At 48.6% G+C, this 24,690-nt stretch overlaps 1 protein-coding gene across 3 annotated transcripts in view; it reads right to left on the minus strand.

The window, feature by feature from the left end:
• Plcl1 (phospholipase C-like 1) overlaps positions 1–24,690 on the minus strand; it is a 261,560-nt gene that overhangs the window by 121,664 nt on the left and 115,206 nt on the right. The gene's annotated exons all lie outside the window — the stretch shown is intronic.

A 24,690-nucleotide genomic window follows, 5' to 3' on the forward strand; every position in this document is an offset into this window, starting at 1 on the left:
ACGATCTGATGCCTGTCTGGCTGTGAAACACATGAGATCTGGCTCCAATGGCGTAACTATGAAACCTGTAACTGACCTTCACCGAAACATTAAGGTGTTACTTAGAAGCACACAACTGGTCTGGACTAACCACTGTTCTGCTGCTCTTCGGTGACGAGAACTGATCTGGCCACACAAGACAGGGCCCTGCTTCAGAAAGCGAGTTCAGACCTCGGCGCGGCCACGTCACCTTCCCCATTTCCTCGCTCATACTGGTCTCCAAGGCCAGGCAGAGGTCAGAAACCCACAGGCGTGCAAGCCCCGTGTGACGGGAGCGGATCTGGCTGGTGAGGCAGCAGGAGGCAGCAGAGACGGGGGGACCCAGAAAGCAAGTGTCGCCTTCCAAAGGCACCACTGTGGGTGAACCCAGCGTCCCGCCCTGCAGAGATGCAGGCCCCGTGGGGCTGAGCGATCTTCCAGCTTAGCTAAAGCAACTGCCCATCACGACTCACTTGTGGTGTTATTGATAACGAATTCCATTTTATTTTTTAATAAAACCATTTATAGGCCAGTTTTATGGAAGCCCAGCCAAATGCACCTACAGGCCAGATGAGATTAGGAGAGCTCTATTTTTCTTTCTATGTGAGGTTCTCTGTCTACCCCGCCCCCCCGCCCCCGCCCGGTTTTTATTTGATAAACTAATGAGATTTCATAATTTACCTATTTTTCCATAAACGTGGCTGACAGGAAGCGTCAGGTGACATGACATGACACGACAGGGAAAATATAAGCTATAAGCCCCTCTTCACCCTTAAAGCTGCATGGCCTCAGGTAAGAGGCCTAACTTCTTGGAACATGAAGCTTCATTGTCTGTAAAACAGGGATAATTCCAGCTCTTCTAACCTGAAAGGCACCGTGTCATTTGAATGACACTGTGTAAAGGGGAGCACTCTCTAAGCCCTAAAGTACCCCACAGTTCTCAGGAATATGATTGTACTGTCCACCTCCCAAAAGGGCAGCTGAGGAGAAGACAGACTTTGGAATGGCAGAGTACCACTTATTAGAGAAAAAAAAAGAAAGAGAGAGAACATTCTCAGAACTGCCAATAGAGGTCAACAATTACCGTGACAGTGAATCTATCAAAATTATCAAGTTAAGTGCAATGTGGTTTCCAACCCCAACAATGCGTAGTGTACACATAGCCTTATCTAGTAATAGCCAGTTTAAACCCACCCCAGCCAGGGCCTCTAGACAAAAAGAGCCTTTGCCATATGTTACCTTAGAATTTAGGGTGCTTCACACACCTACAAGGAGTGGCTAAACCCGTGCTTGGTAAAAAAGCTCCAAGTAGGCTTCCCAGCGGTGGGCTGACCAAGGGGCCGCACGGCGCGTGAGGTCTGACAGCAGCCTCGAGCATCACTGCACTTTAAAACTGAGCCCAGGAAGCTCTGGCCCGGACCAAACCCCTTCCACAGTGCTCAGATTTGGGGCTCCCAGCTGTGTCGAGGGATCTCACCACCAATCACAGAAAATCCTGGGCTTCTCCATTAACCCCAAACAGCTCCTCAGGGATCTAGTCCATCCCGAAGTCCTCACCTGAGCGGTCCCCCGTTTGTATAAACTATGTCTCTCTGCAGCGCCAGGGAAGCAGCTTAGGCTTGCCAAGCTTGTTCTGAAAAGAGCCGGGTGGTAAATGTTGCAGGGCGCAGGGGCCACACGGCAGCTCTGCCAAGGTGCCCTGAGGGCAGCCAAAAACAGCACCAAAGCACCACTGGCAGCAGCACTGCAGCCAAAGCTTATTACAAAAGCAGGCGCGTGGCCACCCTGGTGGGACATTCACTTCCTCCACGTGATATGGGCCTGATCCTGAAGCGTTAGTGCAGAGCTATTTTACGACAACGATGCACAGAGAACTAACAAAACACATGCGATGCTCTGCACGCTGGGCTTCACTTTCTGCTCAGAGCTACCTATGAGCTGACTGGTTTCCCATCCTGCAAGTGCGGAACCTGAAGGCTCAGCAGTTTAACCCACCCGCCCCACGTTTAAAGGCTGGTCCAGGACCAAGCCAGGCGCACCACACCACAGGCTTCTCTGACTCGACCTCTCCCCTGCACCACACAGGAACTCCTAAATGCCTCTAAAAGGTCAGTGCTTCTCGGAGATACGCTGCCCCTCAAACTTTCAATACATTATGCTCATAAAACAGTATCTTTTTGTAATTAGCTGAAAAGAATCATGCTTTAAAAGAAAGAAGAATAGGACTAAATGCCATTCACTATCCCTTTATTTGCAATTAGGCCTAGAAAATTTTACTTACAAACTCTGAGAAGCAGCACCAAGCACATTTCCAAGGCAGTGGCCCTTTTTTAAGGAAAGACAAATCATTTTTCTGGTAGTTTCAGGGGGTCTCCTCACTTAGTACAAACAAGTCAGCAGAAATATTCAGCAAGTTCTCGCACTTACATGTGAAATACAAGTCTACTTTGCAAATTTAGCGAGTCCATCTCAGGGACCACCCAGGAGACAACTGTGAACCCCAATATTTACAAACCCAAATATTCAACAGGAAGAAACTGTGAACACGGTACTGTTTCTAAGGAGGATCTAGGACAGCATATTTAAATGGGCTATTGTAAATGTATTTTCGTAATATTGGAAGCATTTTTAAACTATTTCTTCAACTTCCTTCCTTCCACAGCCTGTAACTGTTGAAGGTTTCATCCTGCACATGAACATGACCATCTATGGTGCTAAAAGTAAATTAGTTCTAAACGTCTTCAAGATAACCAAAATTCTCTCATTACAGATTACTCTAAGGGTAAACGCAAAATTAATAAAGCACTCAAGAGTTTCTTTGTCTCCTAATCAGTAATATGCCACTAGCTACTGAAGCACAGGAAGTAAAACATGTTGAAACAAACCATTAAAACATGTTTAGATTTTCAAGAAATTGGAAAACACCATCTTCCACAGATCTGCCTAATCACTACACAGACTGATAAAAACAAATCCCCAACGTTCTCTGGAAAGCAAGATCTGTGCTTTGATAACACACTAGATCAGTGGTGGCAAACCTGCAGCACGCGAGCCACAGGAGGCTGTCTGTATCACGGAAAGCTCTAAAAGGTTCACCATTGCTGCACTAGGCGAAGCTTAATATAAATGCACGATTCTCCTTGGAGGGATATGGGAAGTATAGCTGGTGAAGTAAAATCAAAGCCCCAGTGCAGACCATCTTTAGCCAGAGGCCATTTGAGCTAGAGGTTCAGCGTTAAGTCGTGATAGAAATTCTGCGCTGTATGCCTCCTTTTGTAACCCTGACTTCACTGTCATTACATTAACACATAGATGCAGAGATCTGGAATAGATGCTGGCAGAAGGCTCGGCTCCCACCTACAAAGTAGCCAACAATTCCATCTTCAGGGAACCACTGTCCCCCAGCTCCACCAGCCCATGCCAGGCTTGCATCCCTCTGACCCCCTGGTCCCCTGCCTGCCTCCAGTGCCGCACGCGCTCAGGCCTGGTAGTGCCAACAACAGCAACATGAGCTCCGTCCTCCCTCTGCCAGGGCCTGGGCCAACAAATGCCTTTTGTGGAAGATGCTTATTTGCTCCTTGAAACAACCTGTTACACCTAAGTACTCAGTAAACTTTACGTGAATTAACAAATACACCAAATCATACGTCTGTAAATCCTACTTGAAATGGAATAAGGGGTTTGCACTTGCGAGACCGCCCCAGGGGCACACATATAATCATCCCGAGGAGCTTGACTGATTCCACCAGAACACAGGCGCAAAGGGGACGGATCCAAGGGAGGAACTCAAATCTCTCTTTGCAGAATGGTCCATTTGCAAGCTGATTTTCATTTTAATTTAAGCCAACAGTCATTTAGCTAAGGAAATGAGATAACCTTAAATGTCAGATAAGTAAAACTGTTAATCTGAAAAAACACGGACATTTAGAAGGCTTAATCAACAACTGCTGAGACTCACCTTTGGGGTCTGTGGCCACAGAGCAGGGTGGGGCCCCGGGGAAGCCCCTCCACACCGCGCGCAGCACTCTCCAGCAGCTCAGCTATGTTACAACTGTGATAAGATGTTCTTTATAAATTTAAAAAGCTCTTCAGGGAAAAATACCAGGCCAGGGGTACAGCTCACTGGTGAAGCGCTTGCTTAAAATGTGTGAAGTTCTGGGTTTGAATCCTAGTAAAACAACAACAACAAAGAAAATGCAAGCATGCAAATTTGCCAAGAAACGATACCCGTAATTTCATCACTTCAAGGCTGTGACTTTGGATCCAACCTCATGTTTATGTAGAAGGAACGAAAACCATGGCTAAGGCCCATTTCAAATATAAAGTGGTAGAACAGTTTATATCAATACAAATCCCCATCACTGGTGATTGCCCAAAGTAGTCAGTGACTTTCAAACTTTTGAGACCATCAAATTCTGGAAACAAAATTGGGGCTAAATTGAGGAAGAATGACAACGATTGGCCTAGTACCAGATGAAACAGACAGAAAGAAAAAAAAAAGAACGAGACACTAATTTCCTAGAAAGCGTGGGGGCGGTGACATTGAATGGACAGCCTTCTTCACTGCTCTTCCGCAAGTCCCTACCTGTTCTCTGGAATTATGCATAAATGTAGACAGTAGGTAACAAGAGAAGAGGAAATATGAAAACGGGAAGCAAAAAAGAGATACACAGGGCCCCCTGAAGTGCACTGTTGGGCTGCTTTTGATTTCTACACATGCACAAATTCTTTGGGTTCAAGCTCAGCCCTCTACCAAAATCACAGGCAATAAATGCAATCACTGACTTCCTATGGTACACTGAGATCACAAATGTTTACTTTCCCACCATTAAACACAAACTGCTTACCTCAATTAAACCCCTGCTTCCTAATAGGACAGAATTGTATTTTAAAATGTAAATGAGATTACCAGGCCTGCTGTCTAACTTAAAATGATCAGGATCTTAGGGTGAGAGTCTCATTGCACAGTGCTAAGCACCAGACGAGCCCGTCGGGAAGTGCCGCCCTCACCCAACCCTTCCAGGCTGAAGCTTCGGGTCAACACTGGGCCCTTCCCCCTCCACAAACCCTTCCAGAGCTCCTCTCCTGCAGTGCGGCCCACACTGCCATAGCGCTCTTGGTGTGAAGGTGCTTTCTGCACGGGTTTCTTAGGCTGACTGCGGTGGGTAAAGTCATCCTGGAAGATGAAGACTCCTTTCCAGGATGGATGGACTTCTCAGTTCCCAGTGTACTTCCTCCCTCCCCTTAGCCAGCACACTCAACCCAAAACTCCAACTAAAAGCAGGAAATAAAATTCCGACCGCTGCTGTCCACGTAGCCCCAGGTGGTTAACAAAGGAGCAAACCCATGTGTCTTCGGTTTACTTGCAAACGGCCCACAGAGACAAGGGGAAAGGAAGGGCTCAGAATTGTTCCTTGAACACTTTCCATTAAGAATTCAGTCTGTTAGAGGAGAAGAAGGGTCCCAGGATCAGGTGAGGGAGGAGGGAGGGGAAGGGACGGTAACGGGGTAAGAGCGAAGTACTATAAGACGCTACAATGAAACCTGCAATTCTGCATCCCCAGTACGCACTGACTTTTAAAAGGGCATACAGTGCAAACAAACCATCTAGTCTGAGCAGGTAAGCGGGTAACGTGGGTATACCATTACAGGGCTGCTGTTCTGCCCACGTTTCCACACTTAATCTACCTTAGACTCTGGACCACTTCTTCGTATTCGTGTTCATGCTAATTTTCCTGATGGTCTTTACCACACATCGGAGACTGAAATGGGATGTAATCCCCAAGTCCTGCCCACCCAGAGCTAAGAGGTGTCTGTGTGCCTAACCCGAGGTTTTACAAGGAACTTCTGCTGGTTTGCTTGCAGGTGGATGGAGGGGTGGCACATCTGAAGGTCAGCGAGTACAGCTTGCGTTGTTTAAGAAAATATTCTTATTTTAACAGAAAGGGGTGGGATTGTTTAAATTTGCTTGTGCCAGGCAAACTACCCATGCAGGTGGTGGGGGTAAACTCACTTCCTTGCTCGTGTGCCTGGTCCCCCCCAGCTCATCCTGCAGCCCAGAGCCGTCTCGGGCCATTCCAGGCAAAGGCGTTCCTGTGCTCTCACCACCACGCAACCCTACTTCACTTCTGAGAATTTACTACCACCTGTCCTTTAGGGTTAAAACTCAAAGCCCGTGCTAAGCGCTGAGAACAGGGCCCGCCTGACACGTAAGGTGAGCCCCCTGGTATTAGCTACTATTGTTTTTATTACCCGACACCGTCTTGCTTATGTACTTGGTCATTGCTCCCCGCCACCACTTTTACTACCCAGCACATAGAAGGTGCTCAGTAGAGTATTTATTGACTAAATCGATCTCGTTCTCCTCTCACCCATGATTAAGGCCTGGCTGAAAGAACTCACAGATTCGCTGTCTTATCTGAAATTAAATTTTGCTGTGCAGAGAGAACTGACAGGTCCTGAGGGTAGAATCAGGGAGTGGGAGAAGGCAGGCGTGTCAGCAGATAACCATGCCACAGTATGGTACGGAGACAAAAAGATCATTCTCCAGGGGCTGGTGAGTTCAGAGACCCCCAGACCTCAGCTGCTATTTGTTCGTTAGGTTCTCCCTGAAATGGCCACAGCCTCAGCCTCCTCTTGAGCTCTCCATCCAAGTACCCCACTGCGCCCATCCGTCCCCGCTCCTCACACCCTATGCTCCCGCCCTGCACTCTGGGCCTGCTTCTTCCTTCTACTTCCTGTCTCCACCCGTGTCCACGTCACACCCTGTGTCAACCCAGGGGACCAGGGACCACGGGCTCGCGTTTGCTCTAAGGAACGGGACCTCCCACGTGTGATCTCCACTCCCTCCGCGCCACCATCTTCCTTCCCAGTGGAGCCCACAGCTGTTCAGGACCTCCCATTGCTATGCCACTGAGCCCCCAGCATTTTCACACAGAAAAGGAGCTGCTGCCTGCGCAGGTCGCGGAAGGCACCACCGCAGATGACACCTAAGTGGTCTTGACTGCTCAACAGGAAGCGGTCGGGGCGAGCAGTGAGGCGGGCATGCCAGGCACAGAAGAGCACGAGCTGTTTCTGGGTGCCATGGGACACCTGGTGTGGCGCGAGTGGTCCACGGTGCGCAGGAAGCACCGCCGCGGCATGGCAAGGGAGGACCCTGGGGGAAGCAGCTGGGAGCAGATCCAGAGGGACTTGGAGGTCCAGGCTTCCACGCAGAATAGGGAAATGTACACGGCAGAGGCGTGGCACTTGCTGATCTGCTGCAGACAGCAGTGCAGTGAGACGGTGACGGGGAGGGGCAGAGAGTCGGAGGGAGACGCCAGTGGTGAGAAGGAGGAGGAGGGGGAGCCAGTGCTTTAAGGGAGAGTCGGCAGAATCCTGTGACACAGAGAACAACTGTATCAGCAAAGCTGGGCACTTCAACGTCAATTTGGTGAGCTTGCTTAAATCTCTTAGGCCATATTTCTTAACTAAATTAAACACTGTGTTAAAACTGAAAAGACACAAACAACCTGATACTAAGCCAACTTCATGCCCAGGGGAACAATTCTAGTTACAGTGTTTGGGCTTCTTCCAGGCAGAAGGATACACAGTCCCGGGGGACCCCGAAGCCGGAAGTCCCCTAAGTGCATAACAGACACTATCAGCATTGGGAGGAGCACAGGCCAGGAAAAAGGAAAAAAGTCTGAACAACAACTAGAAAAAACGGAACACCAAGCACTTCAGAAAACGTTCAAATGTTCGTGGGAAAATATGACAGCTGCGACTACAGAGTCATCAATAGTGACGTCCCTAAAAATAATCACTCAGGGATGACTTACTTCGAAAGCAGGAAGGACTGTGGTTTCTTGCTGGGAAGAGAACCATCAGCAAAGCTTTTAAAAGAAGCGACATCGAGTGGCTTCCTCTGCGGAGCTGCGCGACTCACGGCCTCTTCAAGGGGACAGAGCCAAGGTGGACCCCACTGTGACCCTGCACTATGTGCGTGAACAGCAGGGACAGGAATGGAACCTGAACGGTAGCACCAGCCGGCTCATCTCGAAGTCTGATGCCACACCGAGCCCCTGGAACCTCAGAGGCGGCTGCACAAAAAAGCAACCTGCGGGCACCTGGCTCAGGAAGGGTGCACGCAGGCAGGGTAGTGAGGCGGAGGACGGGTGGGGGCAAGGTGACCCCCTGCCGGGCAGGAGTTGGGGGAGCAGTGCCCAGCAGATGTGGGAGAAACTTTTACAGCAGAAGGGACGGGCGGGGCTGGCTGACTAGAACCGGGAAAGATACATTTTGGTCCCAGTGGAAAACTTGCCGGAGCTTTTACCTAGGAGACCAGGCTGAGGCCAGAAAGGCTGCAACGTGGCTTGATGTGGGATGTAACCCAGCAGGCCAGGTCCCCCGCTGAGTCCTGACCCTCAGAGCCCCTGGCATGCAGCCCCTGCCCCGCCTCAGGGAGGGACTGAAGACAGAACAGGGGCTGTGGGGACCGGGCGGGTCCAGGTCCTGCTGGAGTCGTTGCAGCACGGAGTTAGCTGACCACGGACATCGAAGTGCGCCTCCACACTCTCCTTGCTGCTAAGAAACAGTCCAAGCTTATGACTTCATTGTTGCCACGCATGTGAGAGCGGGAGCAGAGGAGTCAGCAGTGGAGATGTGCAGAGTAAGACAGGACACGGAGCCTGGGGCCTGAGGCCAAGGACCCTGCAGGATCCAAGCTTAAGTGGCCGGATATCCACAAGGGCAGGAGCCATGCCAAGACGCTGGACAGGGCAGGGGGCAGATTCGGCGAGAATAAAGCACTCTCGGCAGCAGAGGAGACAGTCCCTTGGCTGGGAGGGGCAGCTCCCACACCAGGGTCTGCGGTTCAGCCATGCCCGAGGGGAGCAAGTGTCACAGAAGTTCAGTTCTTAGGGTCCACAGCCGAAGGTCTCCGAGGCCAGGGACTGAGATAACAGCTAAGTGTTCAGAGAGTGTAAAGCACCCAGAATCCATCTGCCATTCACAAGTTGCTCAAAAATCAGCCAGATTCATTCCCACCAGCTTGCAGGCCAATGGGGACCGACAGGCCTGGTCCAAGAGCTGAGTGAGCTTTTTACACCATATAAGAACTAGATCTTCATTTAAAAAATGTTTCGCTGACATGTATCAAATAGTACAAATGCTGCATATTAAAAACAACAAAATAGCTGTGTTTTACTTCTGAATATAAAACCTAGGAAAGATCATTGGCAGTTCTTACACTGTAAACCCTCCAGATTAGCCACATGAGAAACAGTAAATGCCTTGTTTAAGGTCCCCCAGCAATGCAGGATGTTTGGGGTATGTAACACCTTACCTTCTGTGCATTTCTAAAGATGAAGAAAAGTGCGTTGGCAGTGGAGGCTGATGTTTTACTTTTCCCTTGCTCAGGAATTTAGCTGTTTTAACCTTACAAGGATGCGGTCCCTGAGGCTGCCTGGCATGGGTTAACCCGGCCAGTCTCACAGTCTCTCCCAGAAGGGACCTTCTTTCCTCACCTCACAAATTACATTTGTTTTGCCTTTGTTCTTGCTACATGTAGTGGGGGGCGGGTAAATTGCCCTCCACAGACTTTATCTTAGAAAGATTTTCCAAGAAATTAGAGTTCCAAGTCTTCCCGATATTGCAAAACAAGCCCTGTACTTGCCTGCCTTTGACAAAACTTGGCGGCCTGCCTTGAAAACACATTGTTCAGCAGGTGCCCACGCGGCACCATCCCAAGTCCTCTATCATCTTACAAAAGCAGATTTTTCTTTCCGAAGAAGCCTTCACTTCCAGATAAGCTGCTTCCATGAACTGAACCAGTATTTCCCTTTGTCAGGTAGAAAATCAGCTCTAGCCTAGCACAGGGAGGGCTGCCCATTCTGCAAGTGTGCACATTCAAAACATTCCCTAATAAACGATGTGCTGGCTGAGCACATTTCTGGTTGCTTCTTTACTTACAATAATAGGACACTTTAATATAGATTCATTCAATAGAACACAAAACAAATAAGCACCCTTTTCTTGGCTGGGCTCCTAAACTGTCTGATGTTACTCATAAATGGAAAAATGGTACTTCAGAGTATTTACTGAGTACACAAATGACAAATGTTCACCGGGGAGAAACTCAAAGGTACAGAAAAAAAAGTCATGCAAAATTCAGCCCCCGAGAGAGAGGCTCACTACTGACACCTGGTCGCCACCTTATCTTTTGTCTTCTTAAAGCACACAGGCATATGTGATGCTATACGAATGGAAGCATGTACAAGGTGGTTTATGGCCAAGTTCTCACTAATTCCACAGTGCTGGGGGAGGCGGCATCTACCTCGCACCTTCCTCTCCTCCCCAGCCAATGAGACAGCGCGTGTGCACCCCTCCAGGGCTCCCTGGGGCTCCCGCACTCCCATGCCGGTGGCCGGGACACACTGAGTACTGACGACACAGCGCGTCCTGCTTCCCCACCCTTACTTGGTGAAGCCCTGCTGCCCCTCTCAGGGCTCCTTTCACCGCCGGTCCCTCTGCTCCTCACACCGGAGACCGAGAGCGCTGCTGCCACCCCGGTGCACTCTCCACACGGACGTGTGTGCGGGGCTCACTTGTTTCTTGACACGCTGTGGGCCTGAAGCACCAGGCCTCATACAAAGGGCAAGAGAAATTAATACACAGCTTAAGTGGTGACCCTGCAGGACAAAGGCCGCAAACACGACTCAACAAGCAGAGGCATTTGGTTATTTTTACAAAACTGAGGAATCACTAACCCTAAGGAGAGACTTTACTGAAGATATGACCCGGGCAGGGATTTAGTGAGCAGAATTTGTGCAGTGTGTAACGTTTTTAGAACATTTATATAACGTTAACATAATATATAAACATAACACTCAATTTTCTGATGGTTTAAAAGGATGTGAGAGTTGTTATTCTTCAGGTAAAAGAACTAAGAGAAAGTATTGTTAGGCCAGGCACAGTGGTGCATGCCTGTAATCCCAGCACTCATGGGGCTGAGGTAGGAGGATCACCGTGAGTTCAAGGCCAGCCTGGGCTACAAAGCAAGTTCCAGGCCAGCCTGAACTGCATAGTGAAACTCTGTTTCAAAAAGACAAAAAAAAAAAAAAGCATTATTAAACATAAAAATACAAATATTTTTCAGTTGAGAATTGCATTATTTTTAAATGTTAAATACATATAAATGGAGATATGACAACTTACTAGTTAAAATTACATTTATTTAACACTCATATACCAGATACTTTTAGATGTTTTGGGAAAAAGAGTATGAAACAAATGCAGCCCCTGCCTTCAGTAAGCTCAGAATTTAGTGTAGCACTGTACCACAAAAAGAATGCAAGCAAGGTGTAATTCTTAGAACATAAAAAGAGGCTGACAAGATCAAGTTAATGTCACATTTACCTAATCAAAAATATTTTCATATCAACATATAATCGATATTCAAAATTATTAGTGAGATTTTTATATAGTCTTTATCATAGTAAATCTTCAGAATCCAGTGTGCAGCTCATGTATTTAGACTCGCTCTACCCCCAGAGCCCAGGGGCCACACGCAGTGATAGCTGCCACACTGGAAATCACAAGTGTGGTGTACCTCTCAGGACAGGCTGGTTGTGCTGTGTACAGGCAATCCCAAAGTCAAAATGTATTCCGTATGTAAATTACAAGTATTTTTCAGGTTGGCGATGGCCACAGACTGTCACAGTCAATCCGGACACAGGCTCCACTTCAGGACACCATCACGCTCACGGGGCGGCGGGGCGGGGGCCGCGGGACATGTAGGAGCTGAGCCGGGGCTATTAAACTATTACACGCTTCCATCAAAAGTGACCTGCACCCCTCTGCTCACATTTCACTGCCAAAGCAAGTCATGAGCCAAAAGAAAGTGGGAAATGCAATCTTACTGCTGCCCAGAAAGCTGAGAGTGGTAAATAATTGCTGTACAACACCACGGATGACCATAAGTATTAAGCAAACATCATGAGGCCAGCAATGTGAAAAGCAGGAAGGACGATAAGATAGACAGCTGGAGACAGCACGGGGTGGGGATGATAAAAGCCCTCGGCAAGGCACAGATAAAAGACCCAGGAAGTCCCAGGAGATCAAAGTTACATCCTGCACCAGCATCCCTGAGCAGCACCTAGTGATTCCCGAAACTATCTTACTTGTCTGGAGGGTAAGTGCACCAAATTAATCAGAGGTCAGTCTTTAGAATTCATTCCTATTGCAGAGCATACACCGCCATGCACGCACCCTAAAAAATACACGCTACAATATATACTAGACCCACACGGGCACTTCGAGGGGAATTCTGTGTAAACTGGTCTTTCAAACCACTCCAAGTTTACAGAACAGCTGTCTCTGATCCAGCTGTGAGATCATTCAGACCGTCCTAAGGTCTCAGAAGAGGGGAGGGTGCAGACCTGCAGTGACTCACACACTCACGTCGGTCTGAAAGCTCCCAGCAGGGCAAGAAAAGCCGACATCCATCAAGACCACGTTCAGTTTCTTACGCAGCACCCTGTGTTGGTCCTGAGGACTGTTTTGTGGAGAGGCCTTTTCCACTCCTCTTGTACGCACCACTGGACTTTTCAAAAGAAGTGCTGGCTATACCTGGAGGTATTTTATGTGTTACAGAGTGGTGAGATTGTTAGTGTCTCAAGGAATGTCGAATTGATAAATATCACTTTCTCGAGAACACTTCACAAAACGAAAAACAGAAGTCAGCCTGTCATCACACATCTGCATACGCAGGGGGGCTCAGCAATGAAAACTTCAGAAAAAAGGCCACTTACCCCTTGTAAAACCTCCACGGATTTCCCAGATGCTGCCTACGACAGATCCCATCCTGTCAATCATGGCAGTGCGCCCACGAGACATGCAAAACAACTGCCTGTGCCTCTCACCAAATGCAACCTTGACCCTCGGACAGTGTCAACAAGGCGCCCTTAACCCCGGAAGGGGCAGAGTCATTAATGTATAGTTCGGAAAAGAGCAGCAATAACCCACTGACCCACTGTGTTACAAAAGATGCACCCTGTTCCGTCAAGATCTTCCTCACCAGCGAAACCTTGCCCCTAAATTACCTTCAGGCAAAGACCGAATGTTAGGCAACTGTTTACTAACTCTTTGATGTGAAGGTCAGTAAATATCATTCTGTTAAAAACACAGTAGACGTTAGGATCTTTTTTTTTAATTTACCTAACATATTTGTCAATTGGGTCACAAGAATTACAGAACAGCACCGTGAAACAGATGCGACACCTTGGTTACCTCCTGTATCTCAAACGCAGCAACAAAGAACTTAAAGAGTGTCAAAATGAGAGGACCAAGGAAAGCCCATCGCTCCTCAAGGGTCATAGAAGCAGTTCCCTGACCTCAGCTCTCCAGAAAGAAAAGTCACATATCCATGAAAAGGTAAAGAGGTAAAAGGAGAGAGAGCACTTTAGGATGAAGTGGTCAAACTATGTCTCAGAGCAGGCGGGTGATCCAACTTAAAGAAATTCAATGGCCAAACAAACAGCAAAGCATTCTGGGAAGAAATGAAAGTAACTCAAAATGGACAAAGGATATAAATACTAAATGAGCTAAAATTGTAAAACTCTTAGAAGAAAACAGGGCTAAATCTTGGTAAATTTAGATTACACAACAGAAACAGATCCAACAAAAAAAAAAACAGATAAATTGAACTTCACTAAAATTAAAAACTTGTGCTTCAGAGATCAGAATTTAAAAAGTGAAATGAAGACTCATAATGGTAGAGAAAATACTGCAACTCCTATGATGAATGACAGGCTTTTCTCTAAATTACATAAAGAACTCTCACAAATCAATAAAAATAGGAATAATCCATTTGTCCTCTTTTTAAAGAGGACAAATGATCTGAATAAATATTTCTCCAAGGTAGAGATACAAATGACCCATAAGCACATGGAAAGATGTTCAAGGTTAGTCATCAAGGAAGTGAAAAATGAGTTAAAATTTTTGTATACTGCTGACGCAAAATAGTCTAGCACTGCCCTAGAACAACCCAGATGCCCATCAACTGATAAATGGGTGAACAAAATGTGGCATATTATACAATAAAACATAGACATAAGATAAAGAAATGGAGTACTAATGCATACCAGACCGTGGAAAAACCTTGGAAACATTATGCTAAGTGAAATAATCCAGTCACAGAAAACCACTGACATGGTTGTGTTTATCTGAATGTCAAGAGTAGGTAAATCCCCACATACAAGAGTAGATTCGTGGGCGTGGGGAGGGTGGTGGGAGGGGAGAAGGGAGCAACTGCTCATGGCTTTGGGGTCTGGGGAGTTTGAGGATGCTCTGAAATTGACTGTGGTGACAGCTGCAGATCTCTGTGAATATTCTGCCCAGTATACAGCTGTGTACTTTAAACAGGAAAGTAGTGCGGCTCCATGAATTATATTCCAATAAAACCATTCTGACCATATAAAATACTTTCAGGAGTGGAGCTAATCCCAGAAAACTGTATTAGCGGAGTGGAATGCTGGAAGCACTTTGATGCCAAGAAAGGGATTCTGAACTGTGTTCCGACCTTCCCAGTTGGTTGCCGGAAGATAATGTATGTAAGGAGTTCACAACCAAGAAACCACCCCGAAGTGGCAGTTATTCCTGTTCTTATCGTTCTGTAGTGCACTTGCTGGGACTTCTGGATTGGCCTCTCAGGAGCTCCCCAGTTTCTGGGTCTTATGTGACCACTTGGGTTTAACAATCCCAAGAATAAAGTTTTATCCAAATTAATCTCGTTTATTTGTGAAGATTAAAGAAAATAACAGTAGGCAGCTTGATTTGGAGGGCTACTGAAAGCAGAAAATAGCTCAGAACCTTGAAATTCTATAACACACTGTAATTTACAAAAGCAATAGCCACATAGGTAAATTAGACTTGCAAATTACCAGTAATAAAATGTCACTGAAATCGTAAGTGGGAGACAATTAAGCTCCACAATGGGTATGTTCTCTGGAAGCCACTCTGCCCGCCACACCCCACGGGGGGGGCGGGGGGCTGTGACAGAAGAGAACAGTCTGACAAGGACGCCAGAGAGACCACAAGTCACCCTAAACGACTATGATTTCTCCAGCTCGGATGGATCAGGCCTTTGAGTTACGTGAAGAAGCATATAATTTCTTTCCAGGCTTCTCTTCCAAACAAAATAATTCACAATGCCTATGCCTTACAAAGTTTAGCAGGCAAAGACACAGACATCTCACTGATACTAATCAAGAAAGAAGATGGGATTTTTCCTCTGGATTTCTTTTTCATTTAGGACCTTGGGGGACATATCATTTTTCTGGTCAATTTTTTAACTGCCAAGTAAATAACGGAGCACATACAGATGATGGCACAGCTGAAGAAACCCTTAGATGTCCCAGTTGCCAAACTCAAGATGTCATCCATGGCGAGCGGAAAGCGACTGAAGCCTGACACTCACGGTGTGCAGACTGAGTTCTCCTAAGGCTGCAGGGACAGGTCCTCTCAGGGCTCCTGTTCTGCCCCTCCCTCCCCTGGGCTGGAGCAGCCCCCTGCCCGCCCCCCACCCCCTTCAGTGTCTGGTTCTGTCCTGAACTCCGCCCATCCTCAGCCCTTAGCTGTTCTACCCCAAAGGGCCCTGGAAGTCTGCTCAGGAGAACAGCGTGTGGCTCTCCCCTGACACCTACAGAGCCCATGGGTGCAGGTACTGCCTGTCCTTCGGCATCTGTATGTGTTTCAAGAGAAAGGAGAACCAGAATGAAGATAAGGGAGTTGGGAACAAAATCTGCAAGCAATTCCAAGGACACAGTGCCCTTCACAGTTCATTTTTCCCTCACTTAAAAAACGTGCTGTGCACGATGCCACATAAATGCCAAGGTCAGTTTGAGCACTTCTATTATTCAAATACAAATTATGCATGTTTCTAATTAGAATCCCTACTTCAAACAGAAACAGACTTCCTCCGCGCTGCTGATTTAATTTTCTACAACACAGTGTGCTTCTCGCTGCCTTCCCCGCTTCACCTGAAAGGGAGAGGCAGGAAATAGCTCAGCCTTTGTTCTGAGCGAAAGTGCCACTGCCGCCCCTCCCCACAGATCAGAAATCACCCCCAGGGTCTAAAGTATATTTCCAAAACCATCTTCCACAGAGCCTGCTATCCCAGTGGAGGAGAAGGATGTTAACTGCAAGGCCCTGGGAACGAAGCTTATTTTGTCTGCGAGCCAAGTGCATCCACAGTTCCTAACCGAAGGGCATCGCCACCTCCCAAGAGTGCTCGGAGATTCCCTACAAATTCACTCCCAAGAGTGCTCGGAGATTCCCTACAATCACTCCAAAGACACCATCGGAAGCACAAAACTTCTGCTGAGTGTAACGTTTCTTTCCCTCTGACTTAAAGAAAAGGGGGTGTATAAACAACTGCCAGGTGGACTTAAAAATAGGATCAAGATCTGTTAAGTATGTGTACCAATTCTCCTAAACCAGGTAAATATCATGTACTGCAAACATTCCAGTAAAAGAAAGAAGTAAAAATAATAAAAGAAAGCTACAAAGCTATTCAAGAAGAAAATAAGCAACTGGACAGAGTTAATGATGAACTTAATATGTTCAAAATTAAAAGAAGAGAAAATTCTGGAAATAATCTAAGAATGAAAAAAAAACCTAGAGGAAAGCACACACCTTCCAAGCAGAAATCTAACACGAGATAGTCAAACCTGTGTGTTGTCTCTTTCTGCCCCTCACACCCTGGATAATTCTCATATAATTCATCCACCAGAGTCAAAGAATCAAAAAAAAAAAAACTTTTAAACCTTTCACAAAAAATTAGTATTCCAATATCCACTTTGGGGAAAGGAACAGCAGAAACATTGTTGGTGAAATGGAATACAGCACTGATTTCAACCTACCACACTTCTGACTATTATAAACTATCACTGATTGAGATTATTAAACAGTAACCAAATGCCTGTTCCAAGATGAAATCTGGAAACATTCCAGGGTGTGTCTATAGCGGTGTGCCCACAGAGCATGAATTTATAATCAAATCCAGCTTTCCAAGAAGCTGACATAGACTCTGGCATCCCCAAGTTGTCTTATGAAAGATGACCTCTAGAGAAACCATAATAATGCTATCAACCTGAAATACATTTTTTACACACAGAAACATAGAGCACATTTGCAACCCAAATGCCTGACGGAATTGATTTTCAAGGTCTTGAAGGCAATTTATATAAACTGTGCTGGAAAGAAAGAAAAGCCATTGTATTGACATGAAAGTCGGACTGCACAGCCAGGAAGGGGAACCGGGGTTCTCTCAGCATCTGTCACTGAAGCCTCCTTCCCTTCGCCCTTGTCAGATGCCCAAGACTCTGGCTTTCATCCTTTTTTCGCCAGTCTCCCATCCAAGTCTAGCTGCAGTGTGGCTTGAGTATCACCTCTTAGTCCCTGTGTCCACTGGGGACCGCTGCTCGATACTCCACAGGAGCTCTCTGCCATCATGGAACGGAAGTCCTGTCCTGCAGGGAGCAGGCAAGGAAGCAATCTCCCCACTGGACCTTCCCCTGAGCCAGCCTGGCCACAGGAGAGGGAATGCTGGCTTTGGAGACCACCCCACTCCCTGCACTAGCTCAACCCCACCCCAAATTAGCACGTTCTTTTCTGACACCAGTGCTCCTCCCTCTTCCTGTCTGGTGACCCCACTTAGAGACCCCACAGACACTGGTTCACAGTTTCTGTTGCTTGCCACAGAAAAGGTGCCTGGGGTAGCAAGGTGTCCTTTTCATTAATGCAAAGGGCAAGTGGGTAATAATCCCAGGAACCAAGAGAAGGCAGCTCTGGGAAAGCCGAGGAACTGCTCACCACTCACCGTGTTCCAGACCTCGCTCTCCCTGGGTCTTTCTTACTTTCTTCTGCAGGACATCATGCACCCCAGGCAGGCGCTGGACCCCTGTGCAACAGGCATAGAGCACCCTTTGTCACTTTTAATCCGGGAGGCAGACCTGACCCTGATGTTTGTAGCTGGCAAGGCCAGGGTCAAAAGCTCATGTGCCTGTAGCCAGATAGGGCTCTGGAGCTCTTGGAAGTGAATGCAGTGGACCAGGTGAGTGGCAGTGGGCAGCAGCAGGGACATGAGACTGTGAGCTCCTCCCCGGGGCATCTGGGACTTGGGTGGGTGTGCCACGCAATACTGCCAGCTCTTCAATTATTTCCAGAAACCAGAAACACAGATTTTCATGTAGAATCTATCAGCAGCTCTCTGTAATCCCAATTTTAGAACCAAGTGGGACAACTGTCAGCAAGCCAAACCAAAGCCACCTATTGTCAGAGCACCTTCCGTCATGACCCATCTAGTGCCTCTCGTACTGGGTTACGGGCACCTGGCCCATCACCTGCTGGTCTGACACACTGCATTTTACCTGTGACCCTGGAGGGACTGTGCGTCACCAAAGGTCAGCAGGGAGGATGTTCTTAGAAGAGAGCTGCATTTGGTTGGGGGGGGGGGGTACCGGGAATCGAACTCAGGACCGCCCACTTGCCAGGCAGGCATTGTGCCACTGAGCTAAACCATGGGCCTGAGAGCTGCATTTAAACCAGTGAACTTTAGGCAGAGCAGAGAGCTCTGCTGCTAAAGCAGGACAAATCTAATTGCTTGAGAGTCTGAATAGAGCAAGAAGGCCGGCCTCAGTCCCAGGACGCCTGAGAAGACACCGGAGGCCCAAGGAGAAGTCAGATGTCAGAGCACCTCAGCTCTCCTGGGCCCCGCCCCAACTCATCAGGCTGTGTGGTGACTGACGGAGCCACTGCTAGTAACAAGCCTCTTCTGACACGGGACGGCAACCCTCTCAGTTCTGTTTCTCTGGAGGACAGAAGTGATCCGGCCAAAGTCACGGCTCCTTTAGGCCAAGCCCTTCCCTGTGGGGCACACTCTTGCACGCGGCCCAGAAGCAGAGATCCCGCAGTGGGAGGAGCCCTCAGGTTGTGTCTGTGCGTGCCTTTGTGTTACACAAACCTGAGACGCCACGTGCCACACGGCGTCCGCAGAGTGCAGCTGCAGAACTGCAGTCACGAGAAGAGACGTTCGCTTGTTTGCAGACTCCTGAGCCTGGCTCCGGATGCACTGCGGCTGCTCCCTATGGTGAGGGCCTAAGCGCCAGTACCGTGGCAGCACCCCCAGATGATTTTTATGCATGTATAAGTTTGGGAACATTGGAGTAGTGAGAAGCCCAAACTCCTGCACACAGTTACTGTAGGTTAGTGGTTAAGGACACAGATCCCAAAGCCAAACTGGTTTTAAGCCAACTCCAGCACTTCCTACCCGTGTGAGGGGACTTCCCACTTCTGGCTTGCATATGGAAAGGCTGAGTGGGATAGGAGTGCAGACAGCCCCACCCATCAGCACCCAGTACACAGCAGCTGCTATCGCCAAACTCCCGCCACAGGTGGCCGGCACATCTGCGGAATCGGGCTGACTGACAGTGCAGTGGTCACAGTAGCACTCTAAGATCTTGAAATACTTTCTAAAGCAAAGTTCACTGTGGTTAGTTGCTATGAGTTTCACTTGACACAAATGCGTTGTAATCTGGTAACGTGCGTGCAATCGCTCTGGTCTCTGCAGAGATCTGAGCATGTGATTAGCCGGGATGCCGGTCACCGACTCTGCCAGGCAACAGCACTCGTTCTAAGTGGACCCTGAAGTGTAAACAGACCTTGAGAAATGGGCTTAGGGCTTGGGTCCTTCTGCAATCACTGACCTGCTCTTCTCCACTTCTGTGAGAATTGTGGCTATCTTTTATGTGTTAGCTCTCCAGGCCCTTGCTGAGGTGTCTCCATAAAATATATTCAGATATAAACATTTGTTGAATTCAAATTTTCATACTAACATATGGCTTTCAAGCAATAGTCTCACAAACGTTCATGGCCTCTGAAGAAGGACATACAGTAGTTACAAAGGGAAGCCAGAAATAATACGGACATGGGAATACTGAAGTCTTTCCCAGAAACGTCTGATCCACCATCTCTCGACCTGTGATTCCACCAAAGTCTTCAGCAGAGAGTCGTAATTAGGCAGTGGGCGGAAGCTGCACAAACACAGAAGACGCAGGCAGACGAGTGCAGGAGAGTCACGCGACAGAAGCTTGAGAGGGACAAGAAGCACGGTGGTCCTTTTGATCACTTGGAGCTGGATGTAAACCTGGAGTCACGCTGTGTTTGACTTGAGAAGGTTAAAAGCAGTGCATAAACAGAGCAGATCTGCGCTCGGGCACCTCGGACAACGGAAATACTTTGCAGACCACAGGCAACATAATTGAAGAACTGAAGGTGAACGTAAGAATAATAGAGACCCATAATTATCACAGAATCTGACTTGGGACACAAAAATACGCCTAAGAAAATAAGGACATGGGCAAAGTGAGGCTCCTGGCATAAAACACAGCATTTTTCTGCTTAGACCTTGCAGGAGGACAGCAGCTCTGCAGGAGGGCCCACCCAGCAGGGGAGACACGGGGTCTGGGAGGCGGGCGGCTGCTCGCTGTCAGAGACAAGGCTGCGCACGTGCGAGTGGGTCAACAAATGAAGAACGAGACCCACAGCTAGAATACTCAGGGTTATAGCCTAACAGCAGAGGGCAGACCCACGCATCAACATGTGCCAGCATCTCACAGAACTCACCAACTTCCTAGCACTGACAGAGATTTCTAGATCCAAGAGAGACGGACGGACAGGGAAGCTCCCTTCCCAGAGAAGGGGTCTCCCCAAAACTTTCACCCACCCAGCCAGCCCGGCAAGGGATGATAAAGGCCAATCCAGTGTGAGTCACTGTTCAAAGGGGAAGAAACAGAACCAAAAAGACACGGCCCTGCCCCCAAACGGTAATCTAGGAGGATACAACTAAGGAGAACATATATACAAACAACAGTGACGCAAAGGAACAATCACAATGCTTTCTGCGAGTTTCAGTGTCTGAGCAGAGCTAAAAGAAAGATCGCTGTTACAAACGAGCTAGAAAGATGAACGGACGCAAGAGATCAGACGGAAGGAGGGCACTATGTAAAGAACACTGATGAAATGCCTGTGGAGGGCAAGGCAGAGATGACTGAGGAATCAAGGCAGATCAACAGCACCTAGAGTCCCGGCTGGAGAGCCACAGGGAGCCAGGCCGGCGTCCCGCACAGCAGCAGGACCTTTGCTCCCAAGCCGCAGTGTTTGGGCTTCCTTCCTCAGGCAGCAGAAGCCTCTAAAGGCTTTCATCTGGTCACACCTGGGTCCGATCATCTGGTGTCTCCAAAACTGTACTTAGAAAAGAGTGAGAGCCAGGAGGAAAGTTAGGAAACTCCTACAATAATCCAGAGGAATAACTGATAAAGGCCTGAATTAGGTCATGGTGGTAGGATAGGAAGGAACAGACTAGTGAAGTGACACCTATTTCTAAAATGTGCAATGTTCTGGTACAAACTGGCGTTTATACTGTCTGGAAAATGAATATACATCATGCCCACGGCCATCAGAAAATATTCCAAACTCCAACATGGTACGTCCCCACATGCCATTCCCATCTACTGCCACACACCATCCTCAAAACATTTCTTGAACGTTTTCCACCGTTATTGTGCATGGTCAGCTCCTGGGTCCTGTCAAAGGTTCTTTCACGAGCCCTAAGAAGAGGATGGATCCAATGGGGTGCATCCAACAATGCCAAAAACTGCGCCTGCCATTCGTGAGCTGAAACATGAATGTCGTGGGAGTCCGTGGCTGTGGTCACAGACCAAGTGCCTCCCTCTGGCCACAGCTACACTTCAGCGAAGCACCCCTGAAACGCACACACACGCAGGACACCGCCACGTCAGTGTAAGTCACCGCTGTGCTCTCTCCACCCACCATGAGGACTGCACATGAGGGAAACCACAGTGTGATGGAGATAACATCTCCTCAGCACTTCGAAGGAAACAGGAGGTGAGCTTCTGACAGACGAGCTGAGGCTGCCTGCAGACCTTCCCACCTCCCACCCCCACCCGGGACAGCCAGACATAACACGCGGCCACTTCTCCCCTACTTCAAGAAGGCCTTGCGAGCTGACCCTAGAAAACAACCCCCAGTCATCTGGGGCTGAAGCGGCCCCTGCCTTCAGCATGTTCCTTCCCCTGCCATCCTCGCGGTGTTGCGTGAGCCTTCTTGCATGTACACGAACAAGAAGGGCTCGGCCCAGCTCTGGAGGCTGAGTCACAGTCAAGACAGAAAAGCATTTAAAACCCAGGAGCCATCTGCATGATCAGCCTGGCTGGCTCAGTGCCACCGTGGGCAGGGTTCAGGACTACTGGCCGGCAGGTCTGATTGTGCCCTGGGGCCCTGCAGTGCAGCCTAGGATGGCGGACTGAGGGGCTGACCCCTCACTGTAGGCATAAGGACAAGACTGGCCCACTGAGAACATTCAGGCCTGAACCGCCTCTGCTGGCCTCCAGGATGGGAATGCAGGAGGTGATTCCCGTGGGGCTCATGGGTTCTTAGTCGGTAGCTCGGCCTCCAGAGGCTCACGCGTACCAAGTCCAGTGACCCCAGGGCGTTCGCCTCGGATCAACACAGCAGACAACCTGAACTCGGTCTGGCGTCATCACTTAGGACAAACATGGTGGCCTCTCCTGCTGGCACTCAGGCGTCGCTTCCACAAAACCTGCTTCCCTCTTCCTGCTCTGCATTTTAAAGCCTCAACTCGCTCACTCCAGTGACCGAAAAGGCCAGTGCCAACTGAAAGGGGCGACAGAATAAACCAGGGGTGATGAGGTTCAAGTTTATCTCACTGTTCAGCTGATCGGCAGCAGAGTCCCGGGCGGGGGCCAGGAAGACTGAAGCTGGGTATAAAGGTAACGACCCAGAGGGCATCACTGGGTTTCTGAAAGAGCACCAGGGAGCTGCACAGGGAAGTGTGGCTATGGCTACGTGGAAGGCTGTGTGGACCAGTCTGCACCAAGGGTGTGGTGCCAGGAAACTGTCTCAAGAGTGTATTCTGGGGCTGTCCTGACTCAGGTGTGGGGAAGGACTTGCTTTCCAGTTAGGAGACACAGTGACAGGTTCTTATCCATCCTCGAAAATTAACACAGAGAGAAAAGGAGTGGACGACTCTCCTGACTAACCTGGATGACTAGCTGGCAGGCTCTAGGTGTCCTGCCTGGCTGTGTGCACTCTCGGAAACTGACCAGAAAACAACGGCTTGCTCAGTCCATCTATGGGCTTGCTCAGGTCTGTGTTCCTCATTCACGTCCCATGACCTGTCCCACTTAGGGACTGAGCTCCCCTCCCCCACCCAGGAAGCGCTCTCCCCATCCTCCCTTCTCCCCACAGCCTGGCTTGCACCTGGGCTGCAGACCCAGCCACCAGGAGCTCCTCTACAGGAACGGACTCTTCCCTAACAGACTTGGAAGCTTCAAGGGAAGGACAGCCTCCAGCAGGTGCCCACACTGGCCAGTCTCCTGCGCCCTGGCCAAGAGAACAGAGGGGAGATGGCTGCAGGGAGGAAGGGGCAAGGCTGGGCAAAGAAAAGGCAGCGGCCACTGTGAGCTTGCCATTCCCAAGGAAAGTGGACACTGCTTCCAGAGAAAGGCTGGGCTGGGGCTGAGGGGACCAGGACGGCAGCCTCAGGAGGATCTACCTCCATTGTTTATGGCAAAGCCCACCTGGCATGAAAGTTGCACCCCACCAGACTTATCCACGGCCAAAACTGTTACAGTCGCTCATGTCAGGAATCCACCCACCCTCTCCACCTGCTTTTCCTACCACTTCCACTTCCTGGTTCGCAGGAAGACAAGGGTCTCCTGAGCAGCAACATTTCCAGGAGGGAACTCAACTCGATAAGTTTCACCGGCCTACAGCAGCTCCCAGGCAAGAATTATTTTCTTGCTATTCTAATTTTGTTCTCAGATAAGTTAATAAGTTTTTGCAATCCAACTGTATTACTGGAAACAACTTGGTTATTGTATGTGAATATGAAGCAACTCCTAGGGAAGTCAAAAGGTCAGCAGCGCACAGAAGCTGCATTCCTACCTTGCGATTCTGCCCATGTATATTTAGCTAACACTTAAGTAGCAAAATATTCGGTAAAAATACTGCCATATTTCCAAATTATCGATTACCTGAGCATCTGTAACTGTGCGCTGACTTTGATGTCTTCAGGAGATGGTGCTTCTACGGAGCTGGTTCTGGGAATTACAACTTAGCAATTAGTGAGTCTTTGTTGTCTTCATCCTCGCCTTACTGAAATGATCTTTTATATTAATTAATATGCCATAAATCCTTTCTGTTTAAATTCATGTCATACGTATCTTTGAAACACAAATGCCCCAGCAAGCCTCATGCCAGCAAAGCAACACCCCAGAATATCAGTCCGTGACCTCCACTCCTGGGTGGGCGGGTCTGGGGGTTCGGGTGCTGGATGGGGCACAGCCGACTCCAGTTGAGGAGCTGAAGAACAGAGCCGGGTGAAGGAGAACTGCACAAAAAATGAAGGGCAGTGCAGCCCCAACACAGGGAACAGTGCCCGCCGCGGCACACGGCCCAGGCTTGGGTCAGCGGCTCAGGAGCTCAGACTTACTGCAACATCCAGGAAAGCTGAGGGACAGAGAGTGGAGCCACAGAGGAGTCAAAACCCTAATTCTGTCCAGAAAACACTCTGAATCCAAAATTTTGCAA

This window comes from Chinchilla lanigera, unplaced genomic scaffold (assembly GCF_000276665.1).
Source record: "Chinchilla lanigera isolate Chin_1 unplaced genomic scaffold, ChiLan1.0 scaffold00002, whole genome shotgun sequence".
In the NCBI taxonomy this organism is placed as follows: domain Eukaryota; kingdom Metazoa; phylum Chordata; class Mammalia; order Rodentia; family Chinchillidae; genus Chinchilla; species Chinchilla lanigera.